Genomic DNA, 11,758 nt, shown 5'->3' with positions numbered 1-11,758 from the left:
AAGAAGTCTTATTTTTATACTTAGGATTTTTAATATGTTTAACGAGTTTGGGACTTTACATAATACTTAATTCAGATGTGTGTTTCTGGACTATACCATTTATCAAAAGCTGATTGGTGAAAATGAAAGTACATTCAAATGTGTTGTGTAAATGAACCTGGCTGATAAAAAGAAGTGCTGTGGATGATTTCTTCAGTCTGCCTGCCATGTTGCATTAACTGTAAATAAAGGGCATCCATGTTTGGAATTTCAAATATAACGATGGCTCAAGACTGTTCTTTATTGACTAAGCATTTTCCACAACTCTGTCCTATTCATCTAGACTGTCCAGGGCTTTGTAACAAAGGGGAAATCTTTGTTTACAATTTTGCCCTCCTTGGTGTTGTTCTAGATGTGGCGGTCTGCTACAAGAGTGTGCCCATGATAAGGAAAAAGAGGAGAAAGCAACATCTGAGCTCCCTCAATTATTCTCTCACGACTCACATCAACCATTTCACAAAAAACAAGAAAGAGATAACTATCCTATTCTTATAATGCATTCTTTTTAATTAAATGGCTTTACATATTTTTATTTAAAAGGGTTTACATCTAACGTAATATAGCGTAATATTCATGCAGATTATTAAAATAAGTACATTGTTAACCCTGGATTCAGGATTTATTCTCCAGTAATGTAATGATTACTGGTCTGTAGTCAATCAAATGCTACTCATAAATATATTATTAAGGTCGAGGCAGTGAAGAAAGCTGTTCAATAGGTCAGCCCCAGCTGTGGGTGCTGCACCAGACAAACTCTGGTGCTTTCTTTACAAATATAAAAAAGGCAACTTTCTGAATGTTTAATGGCCTGTGGAGAAATGATCATACAGATAGATAGATAGATAGAAAGATAGATAGATAGATAGATAGATAGATAGGAAATGCACTATATAATAAATAGAAGATATAAATGCACTGTATATTCCATATTTAGATATAAAACATAGATAGATAGATAGATAGATAGATAGATAGATAGATAGATAGATAGATAGATAGATAGATAGATAGATAGATAGATAGATAGATAGATAGAGTGCCTATAAAAAGAATTCATCTACTTGGAAGCTTTCACATTTTGTTATACAGCAGTATATTGCAGTGGATTTAATTTGGCTTTATTTGCAACTGATCAACAAAAGAACAGTTTTTGATGTCAATGTGAAACATCTCTCTCAAAGTAGTCTCAATTAATTACAAAAGTAAAATACAAAATAATTGTACGCCTGAGCCTGTGTGCACAGGTCTTTCTCTATTAACTTTGCATATCTGGATACTACCATTTTCCTGAATTGTTCTTTGCAAAACCATTCAAGTTCTGCCAGGTGTCATGGTGATCGTATGTGTAGCCACAAATTCTAAGTTTGATTGAGATCTGCATTCTGATTCTGTTACTCCAGGACATTGACACTGTTTTTAAGCCAGTCCTGGCCTCTAGCTTTGGCCTTATGCCTTTGTCATTGTCTTGCTGTTACACAAATCTTCTCCCAAGGTACAGTTTTCTTGCAGACTGCATCAGGTTTTCCTCCTTCTCAGAGGTTTCCTGGTGGTCTCCCTCTATAGTCTTCTTCTTCCATGGTCATTCAGTTTTGTGGATGGCCTGCTCTATGCAGATTTACAGCTGTACCATACTCTTTCCATTTCTTAATGATTGATTTATTTGGACAGCAAGAGATGTTCAGTGACTTGGATATATGTCTTGTCTCCATCCCCTGACTTGTGGTTTTCAGTCTTCTTTTCACAGAGTTGCTTAGACTGTACATTTTGACTGCATTGTGTAGGTTAGGCCACCATACTGACACCAAAAAAGCTCATTGGCTGCACCATTGACGATTTAGGTGTGTGTTGGTGAATACTTGTGTAAGCAATTATTTTGTGTTTTACATTTGGAATTAATTTAGACGTCTTTCCAGAGATCCGTTCTCTCTTTAATATCAAATAGTCTATTTCTGTTGATTAGTATAAACAAAACCAAAATAAATCCACTGAGATTCGAAATTGTATACCAATATAAAAACTTCCAATGGAGTGAATACTTTAGATAGATAGATAGATAGATAGATAGATAGATAGATAGATAGATAGATAGATAGATAGATAGATAGATTTTTCATTGATCCTTAGGACAAGCTGCAGTGTTACAGTACCCCATATGCAATACACTCTAAGTCTAAAGGCAAAGTCACCACTACAACCCTAACTAGGACACATGGAGTCAAAATGAATGAATAAATTAGTATCAATAATCCAGTAAAACTTTAGTTTGGATACTGCAAACTTAAATCTATTGTTCATTTACTATTATGTAACAAGACCTTAGCATACACTTCTTTGGGTTAACACAACACTTTCAAAGCATTGGTAAAGTGTTTATTCATCTCTACAGTGTGGCCTCCTAACATAACTTCACTTTGGGGTGGTCTGATGTGGCTTAACTGAGACACATTTCTGTTAATATTACATATTGTAGCGGATAGACTGGCATCCCAGCTGAGAATGACTACCTTCCCTTACCTGGCTGGTAGCCCAACATAATGAAGGGAAGAGCAACAGCACTGGCATCCCAGCAGCAATGAATATGAATCGCATGCCCAGCTGGGAGGCCAAAGGACAAAATGGATGGAGCAGTAAGTAATGGACTCTTTCCTGGGAGACTGCCTCTCACATGCAGGTTGATCTCCCCATACATTGGGTGGCAGCATCCCTTATGGCGAACCCCAGTATGGATGCCTGCTGGGTACCATGAGAATTGTGGTCCCATAACCCTGCCCTGTTGGGTTCCATGGGCGCTACCAGAGGGAGCTGTCAAGAAGAGAAAGCTCAGGTTCCACTTGACCCGGAAGTGCTTTCTGGAGGCATGCAGTTGTGACTGGAAGTACTTCTAGGTTACTTAAAAGAAAGCCCTCCACTTCACAAGGGGGTCGGAATGGGGAAAAGAGATGGACAAAACTTGTCTTTGAGGAGTGGAAGAGAGAAGGAGAAATAAGGATTGTGCATTGTGACAAGAAGCCTGTTAAAAAGGCACACTATTCAATAAATACTTGTTTTGAACGTGGACTCCTGTGTGTGTGGAGCTGTGTCTGGAGTTTTCAGACTCAGTGACGCCCCCTACAGACCACAATATTTGGTTTAAGACCTGTGAATCCTTCATATTAAGAAGTAATTTGACCATCATGTCCATATGCCACAGTGCACAGAAACAGATAACAGATCTACTTGTAAGTGTTATGAAGACCCAAACAAGCCTTTATGAAGGGTCTTGTTACTGTAGACCAGGGGTGCCGAATGCGTCGATGACGATCGACCGGTAGATTGTAAAGGGAGTGCAGGTAGATCACGTTGCATTCAAAAAAAAAAATTTTAAAACGTTAGTCTATCATATATCCTTCCTATGGCATTTGCCACTTGATTGACATACAGGGCGGGCAGTCCGAGATCTCTTTTCATCAAACACACTGGTAAAACACGCAAGCTACTGCAAAAATCCAGCTGTGATCTAGTTAGCCTTCCAATTTATATCGACTAAAGAAGGGATTTAAAAAAAAATGTTTGAGGAGGGTATGAGCTGAATGTGGAATTGAAAGAGGATTTTTTTTTCTCACAATGTCACAATCGAAGTGCTTTTGTCTGACATCCGAGGTTCGATACCCGATGAGGGGTGCAGTGGAGTGTGTACGCCTGATGAGCCCAAAATAGGGCAAAACACGTGTAGCGTACTCTTTGCATTATTTAAAAGTTAACTATGTAACATTCTATGATCTGCTACTCGCAACTGAGAGGGCACCCGTGGCGGATGTTTGCCGACTTGCACACCAACCACACGCTGGTAGGTAACCACCCATACAATCAGACTGTGATTCAGACTTTGACTGATATATATATAGCATTTTTAATGTAGGTACATCATTTTGACCTGGTCATTTTAAAAGTAGCTTGCAAGCCGAAAAAGTGTTGGCGCCCCTGCTTTAGACTGAATGAGTAATTGATGCATTTTTGCAGTACTTAAACTAAAGTGTTACCAATGCTGAATGGTAACCAGGACCTCCAATAGCGCTCCCTGCAGGACAGTCACAGAATCAGACTTCTGCTGCAGGTGTCAGGGTGTCAAGCTGAGGGTGTTAGATGTTGTTCATGACAGACAACATTCCTCTTTTTACCACAGTCTCCAGAGAGTCCAGGCCTGCACCAAAAACCAACCCAATGTATTTTTAGTGTACAACTTAAAACTACCTAATAAAAGTAGTCAATTGATTTAGAGGTTATGTCAAAAATGATGCTATATAAAAATTAATATATTGATGTGAAGTAGATCTCTTACCTGCTTGTGCTCCTGCATGCTTTCTCGTAAAATTTCTCTTCCACACATATCGCAGATGTCTTTACCAATATGCTTGGTCCGAAAGTGAAGCTTGAGGGCAATTTGGCTGGCAAAATCATTCCCACATCGATCACAATTATAAGTTATCCAAGACATAATCTCTGTGATGCTTTAGCTGAGTTTATAAAAACAAAAAAAAATCATAAAGCTTGTTACAAATCTTTACAAATCTTTGGGTGTTGCTGTAAAGCATGAGATTCACTTAAGGAATCACTAAGGTGCTGCTCATTGAGCAATTCTCCTTGTTAAATACACATTTGCTCTGAGGCACTGAGCTGGAAGGGTGAGTGTGTACGATGTCTCCAGGATACCTGCTAGGCAATAGCCAGCACACGCCCGACAGAAACAATTAGCAACCTCCATTGCAGTTCCATATAGTCTTGATAAAAGAAAATCAAAGGAACAGCAAAATCTATGGAGCCCAATGCATTCAATTATAGTGCATAAGTGAGGTTGACACACACTTTATGCAAGTATGTTCCTCTCTGTAAAAGCACAAATAAAAAGTAAATGGGTGAATTTGTATTCATATTATATTTTAAATTATTGCATAGTATGCTGGCTTATGAGTGAAGTGCTGTTTTGAACTGAATAGCTTGCACAGCAAACAAATCATCTTTACAATAGGTAAACACAACCTTAGGCAATTTATAGATGCAATTATTTACACGTTTGAAACTGGCAGGTCAAGTGGCTTGCTGAGATGAGAATGGTGGTCGTCGGTGACTAAGAAAGCAGTTTTAATGTATTTACCTTGGCTACGGGCACCAGCCCGATATCTATCCATCCATTTATTATCCAACCCGCTATATCCTAACTACAGGGTCACGGGGGTCTGCTGGAGCCAATCCCAGCCAACACAGGGCACAAGGCAGGAAACAAACCTCGAGCAGGGTGCCAGCCCTCCGCAGGGCACACACACACCAAGCGCACACTAGGGACAATTTAGAATCGCCAATGCACCTAACCTGCATGTCTTTGGACTGTGGGAGGAAACCCACACAGACACGGGTAGAACACGCAAACTCCACGCGGGGAGGACCCAGGAGGCAAACCCAGGTCTCCTAACTGCAAGGCAGCAGAGCTACGCACTGCGCCACCATGCAATTTGCACACTAAGGACCTCATTCCAACCCTCAGATTACATTTGTCTGTTTGTTTGAATACCTTCTTGTTCTCCTTCTTCTTTTGTCTGATCCCATTTAGGGGTCACCATAGTGGATCACCATATCCATCTATCCACATCTTTCACGTCATTTTCTGCCACACCAACTGCCTTCATGCACTCTCTCACAACATCTATAAACCTCCTCTTTGGCCTTCTTCTTGTTCTCTTGCCTGACAATTCCATCTTCAACATTCTTTTCCCATTGTACCCCTCATCTCTCCTCTGCATGTGCCTAAACCATTTCAGTGTAGCCTCTCCCAAACTGTTGCACCCATATTGTTCCTCTAATATACTCATTCCTAATCCTGTCTACCCTCAATTCTCTGAGTGAAAATCGTAGCGTCTTCAATTTTGCCACTTTCAGCTCTGCCTCCTGTCTTTTTGTTGGTACCACCATCTCCAAACCATTTAGCATAGCTGCTCTCACTGCCGTTTTATAGACTTTTCCCTTTCACTCTTGTAATACTCTTCTATCACAAATCACTCCTGGCACTCTTCTCCACCCAGTCCACCCTGTCTGCCCTCTCTTCTTCACCTCTCTGCAGCTCTCTCTGTTGCTTTGGACTGTTGAACCCAAGTATTTAAATTTGTCCACCTTCACCACCTCTTCTCTTTGCAGTCACACCCTTCTACCATCTTCCCTCTCGTTCATGCACATGTAATCCATCTTACTCCTGCTGACTTTCATTCCCCTTTTCTCCACTACATACCTCCATGTATACCTTAACCACTGCCTACTCTAATTACATATTACAATGTCATCTGCGAACATCATAGACCACGGAGACTCCTATCTGACTGAATCTGTCTGTTTGTATACCAGTCATGCAAAAACAGCTGAACAGATTCTCATGAAAGTTTGCACATAGGTGTTATATAGCTGAAATAAATGTACCACACAATCTCTATCTATCTATCTATCTATCTATCTATCTATCTATCTATCTATCTATCTATCTATCTATCTATCTTCTCTATACTCAGCAAAAAAAGAAACGTCCCTTTTTCAGGACTGTGTATTTCAACAATAATGTTTTAAAAATCCAAATAACTTTACAGATCTTCATTGTAAAGGGTTTAAATAATGTTTTCCATGCATGTTCAATTAACCATAATCAATTAATTAACATGCACCTGTGGAATGGTTGTTAAGACCTTAACAGCTTACAGAAAGTAGGCATTTAAGGTCACAGTTCTAAAAACGCAGGACACTAAAGAGACTTGTCTACCGACTGTGAAAAACACCCAAAGAAAGATGCCCAGGGTCCCTGCTCATCTGCGTGAACGTGCATTAGGCATGCTGCAGGGAGGCATGAGGACTGCTGATGTGGCTAGGGCAATAAATTGCCATGTCCGCACTGTGAGACGCCTAAGACAGCGCTACAGGGAGACAGGAAGGACAGCTGATCAATCATCTTCGCAGTGGAAGAGCCCGGATCTCAATCCCATCGAGCACGTCTGGGACCTGTTGGATCGCAGGGTGAGGGCTAGGGCCATTCCCCCCAGAAATGTCCAGGAACTTGCAGGTGCCTTGGTGGAAGAGTGGGGTAACATCTCACAGCAAGAACTGACAAATCTGGTCCAGTCCATGAGGAGGAGATGCACTGCAGTACTTCAAGCAGCTGGTGGCCACACCACATACTGACTGGTACTTTTGATTTTGAGCCTCCCTTCATTCAGGGACACATTGTGAAACATTTTTAGTTTATGTCTTATGGTGTTGACTCTTTTAGTGTTCATACAAATATTTACACATTAAGTTTACTGAAAGTAAAAACAGTTGAAAGTCAGAGGACGTTTCTTTATTTGCTGAGTATATCTATCTATCTATCTATCTATCTATCTATCTATCTATCTATCTATCTATCTATCTATTCCTTCATTATATAGTGCCTTTATTGTATATCTATCTATCTATCTATCTATCTATCTATCTATCTATCTATCTATCTATCTATCTATCTATCTATCTATCTATCTATCTATCTATCTATCTATCTATTAGGTTTTCCTCTCCCTTTATTCTCCTCTTCTTCTCCTTTAAGCTCCTCCCTTCACCTCTCCTCACAGCGACCTTAACTTCCTAACTGATTACATTAATATCCCACATATACCCCCTTTGGTAGGAAAACGTGAACAATCAATAATATTAGAACATTACAATAAAAGAGCATACATAGACATGCAGTACATTTTTTTCTTTTTAACACAGGAATGCCTCTTATCTGTAATTTTCAACATTAATATAACCAAAACAATTCAGCTATCCCATCCTCGTCACCACTTTGTTATATAGCTGAAATAAATGCACCAAGCAATCTTATTTGTTTTTCCTCTCCTTTATTCTCCTCTTCCTCTCCTTTAAACACCCACCTTCACTTCTCCTCACAGCGACATCAACCTCCTGACTGATTACATCAATATCTCAGAGTAGGTTGCTGTTTATCTAACTTAAACTACAGGATATAAATGGAATTTAAAATATTTCATTGGGAAGGGGGTTGTCATAGGAGGCACAAAACTAAAACAGCTTTATCACGGCAAAACAGTTAGTTGATGTGAGTACATTTGTCATAGTGTTTAGGTCTGACCCTGCTTACAGTGAAGGCTACATTCAATGTCAATAATTTGATGGAAACTAAGATAGTTGTTTGATGTAGGGAGCTTGTTTTGTGATTGCACATCACTCAAAAATAGTTATAAATACTTTTATAATATTTTGTATTTTCATAATTTTTCACGTAATTTAAAATATCGGCTTTATGCAATTTGAAGAATTTCATTGGTGGGAAGGGCTAACGCCACCAAAACTACATGTTACTCCAAAACATATGAGTAGATGCTCATGAAATTGTGCAGGTATGTTACAGTTAACTTGACATAAAGTGTTTATGGAGTTTCAAATGTTCCATCATGAATAAGGGTTCAAAAGAGGGAACAACACAAAAATGGTAGTTTTGTCCAGCGTATGTACCACATCAATGATTCAATTATTCAGCAAACCATCCAGTTTATTAATGTAGGATTAAACGTCTATTCATGAAACTGGAGAAAACCAGTAAACACAAAGTAGTGATTATGGTTTCAACTAATCAAGGAGTTACGGCAATTTTGGAACCCAATCATACACAAAAAGAACAAATTCATGACTCATGAAAGCGGAGAAATGATAGAAGCAATGTAGAAGATGGGTGGGACAGCCATCAATGACAAAAGGGTCAACATTTTAAAAACACATATTCTTACTCTAACCGATTATATAAATATACCCAGCCAACACCAGGTAAAAATAAACTCTAAAATGTACACATACTGTAACATTCAGGAGCATTTGACGACCTAATATGAAACTTGAAGCATTTCACATTCTTTATTTACTTCATCCAAGTGTCGCTTGTTACACTTTTGCTTATAAAATAAGTTTTGTAACAATGAGTCATACTGAAAAGTAATAGTGATAAGAGACAGCAATTGCATATGTTAGTAGTCTATATAAAATATGTTCCTTTTAACAGCACTTTACAACAGAGTTAAAGACAGAGCACAAAGAGGCTTGTGGTGGCTCAGTGGCTCTAATAAACAACAGACTGCAATTCAGAAAAATGGCAGCGACAGATGTGTGTTAGTGGTGGTGGGTCTGTGACTAAATGTTGTTCAATTTCTTAAATACTACTTAAAGTGGATTTCACTTTCACCAAACAACAAATCTTTTAATTCTCACAGATACACCTCTTCATTGGGAAGAAACACTACTTCTCCCTGATGACAACACAAATTAGACAATCTACAAGTCTCCAACTTAAAGATTAAATCCGAACAATATATTTAATCTCTTTTCACTGTTCCATTACTTCACCGAGTAATAATTTCCATTTGTTTGCGCTAATGTGATCTTTACTATCATTTTTTTGAGACTTTCGAATTTTAGTACTTTCATTATCTCTAACCTGCTCTGCATGTGTTTAGAATTCTTTACGATGTTCTACTTTGTCATCTACTCTTTGTCTTTTATTTACGGCCCCAGGCGTGGTTAAATCTCTTGGCACAAAGTCTCATCTTGCGGGACATTGAAAGTATCTCTCTGAAAAAGTCACGTCTCGTCCCAGGATTTCTTTATTATAATAGAGAGATAACATTTTTGAAAGTACACTCAATATAGTAGTATCCAATAATTAGCAATTGAAAAATATCTGTTAATACCAAATGACCAATGCTAGCATAAAATCACTCTCCATTTTACTCTATCAAAGAAGAAAAGGAACTGAAATAAGCTTCCCATCTAGATATTAATATTAGTTAAAAAAAAACCATCCATCCATCCATTTCATAACCCGCTGAATCCGAATACAGGGTCACGGGGGTCTGCTGGAGCCAATCCCAGCCAACACAGGGCACAAGGCAGGAACCAATCCTGGGCAGGGTGCCAACCCACCGCAGGACACACACAAACACCAAGCACACACTAGGGCCAATTGAGAATCGCCAATCCACCTAACCTGCATGTCTTTGGATTGTGGGAGGAAACCGGAGCGCCCGGAGGAAACCCACGCAGACACGGGGAGAACATGCAAACTCCACGAGGGAGGACCCGGAAGCAACCCGGTCACCTAACTGCAGGCAGCAGCGCTACCACTGCGCCACCATGCGCGCCCATTTAAAAAAAAAAAAACATTTGTTAAAATAAGTAAAAACATGGAAAGGACCTGATTTATTATTGTATGGGATGGCCAGCAGCCTTATCCGGTCTGGACACCCATGAGATGAAAGGACCTGGGGAGAAAGCACGCATAGGGCATTATCTCTCCCGGAACACTAGATGGCAGCCCCCTTGGTGGGGTGAAACAGTGCCTCAGATTCCCACAGGGCAGCATAGGACATGGAGTTTCGTGGGTTTTGCCAGAGGGTGCTGCAGGAACTCAGGAACCCTATTTCCTGGGGTTTGCGTCTCACCCAGAAGTTCTTTCGGACCACAGAAGACCGGCAGTACTCCCAAGTGGAAGATTAAAGGAGCGTCCTGCTTCAGATGGACGCGTTGGAACTGGGAGTGGAGATAGGCAACACTCCACTGGAGGAGTAGCGGTGCGGTATAGAGAGGGGGAGAGAAGAAGAAGAAACACCTGTTTATTGTTGGTGAAAGGAATTTTGTGTGTTCATGTTTGGGGCTCTGTGGCCCCCTAGCCTTTACATTGTATAACAGGAATACAAATGGTACACAATGGGCAATAACATTGGGGCTTTGCTTGCTATGATTGTTTGTGTACATCTAGGACTGAAAGATCAGGGCCTGGCAACATGGAAACCCCTCACCTCCTGCTGTCACTGTCCATTTCTAAACCCATCTTATATTTCTATCAGTTAGGCCAGCTGCACCTTTTCTGTGTTATTAATTAGTTCAAACACCATTTAGCTGCAGGTTGAAGATAATGAAGTTTTTTACAATAATAATCTGTAGATAATATTAGTACAATCAATTCAGTCTTATATAAGCTTACATGATTGCTTTCCCCATCTATTTATTTCCAGAGAAGTGACTTTTTTTTGTATTCCATTAGTTAAATCACCTAAACCAGCATGAGAAGGGCACTGTTTGCCCACTCTGCCCAGCATTTGACTACCTTGCATTGGGCATCTGAGCAGCTGTCAGATGAGAAAAACAGGAAAATACATAAAATATACAAGTTCAAGCAACTGCTCTCACGGTAAAATTGAAACAGTAAACTCATTCCTAGTTGAAGTCATATGGAACATTCTCCATTTTAAGATGGACAAGTTTGCAAATTTGTCAATAATTTTCAATGGGAAATTTAGAAATTTTAAAACTTCGTATAGTGTGATGTGTTCAAGATGTAAGAATCAGGGCCGGATTAAGGTGGGTGCTATTGATGCTGCAGCATTAGGCCCATTGCTGAAACAGGCCCAGGTGAAAACAGACGAGAATTTTCCGGAAGCTGAACAGTTTTCCTGCTATATTAACCTCAAAATAATTCTTAGAATGAAATTTGGAATCCGACGTTCGGACGCCTAGACTCAGCGTTACTTATTATACAGTTATTATTTTTCTTTGTGCTGTGACGTAACTATAAAGTCGTTTTGTTTATTGTTAACCGAAGATTTCAAGTTAATGCTATCAATTTTATGTTAAATAGTTTACTTAGTACTTTAGCTGTGTTTTT

This window comes from Polypterus senegalus, chromosome 7 (genome assembly GCF_016835505.1).
Source record: "Polypterus senegalus isolate Bchr_013 chromosome 7, ASM1683550v1, whole genome shotgun sequence".
Lineage (NCBI taxonomy): Eukaryota > Metazoa > Chordata > Cladistia > Polypteriformes > Polypteridae > Polypterus > Polypterus senegalus.
The sequence above is the reverse complement of the archived record's forward strand: the minus strand, read 5'-3'. Positions refer to the sequence as shown.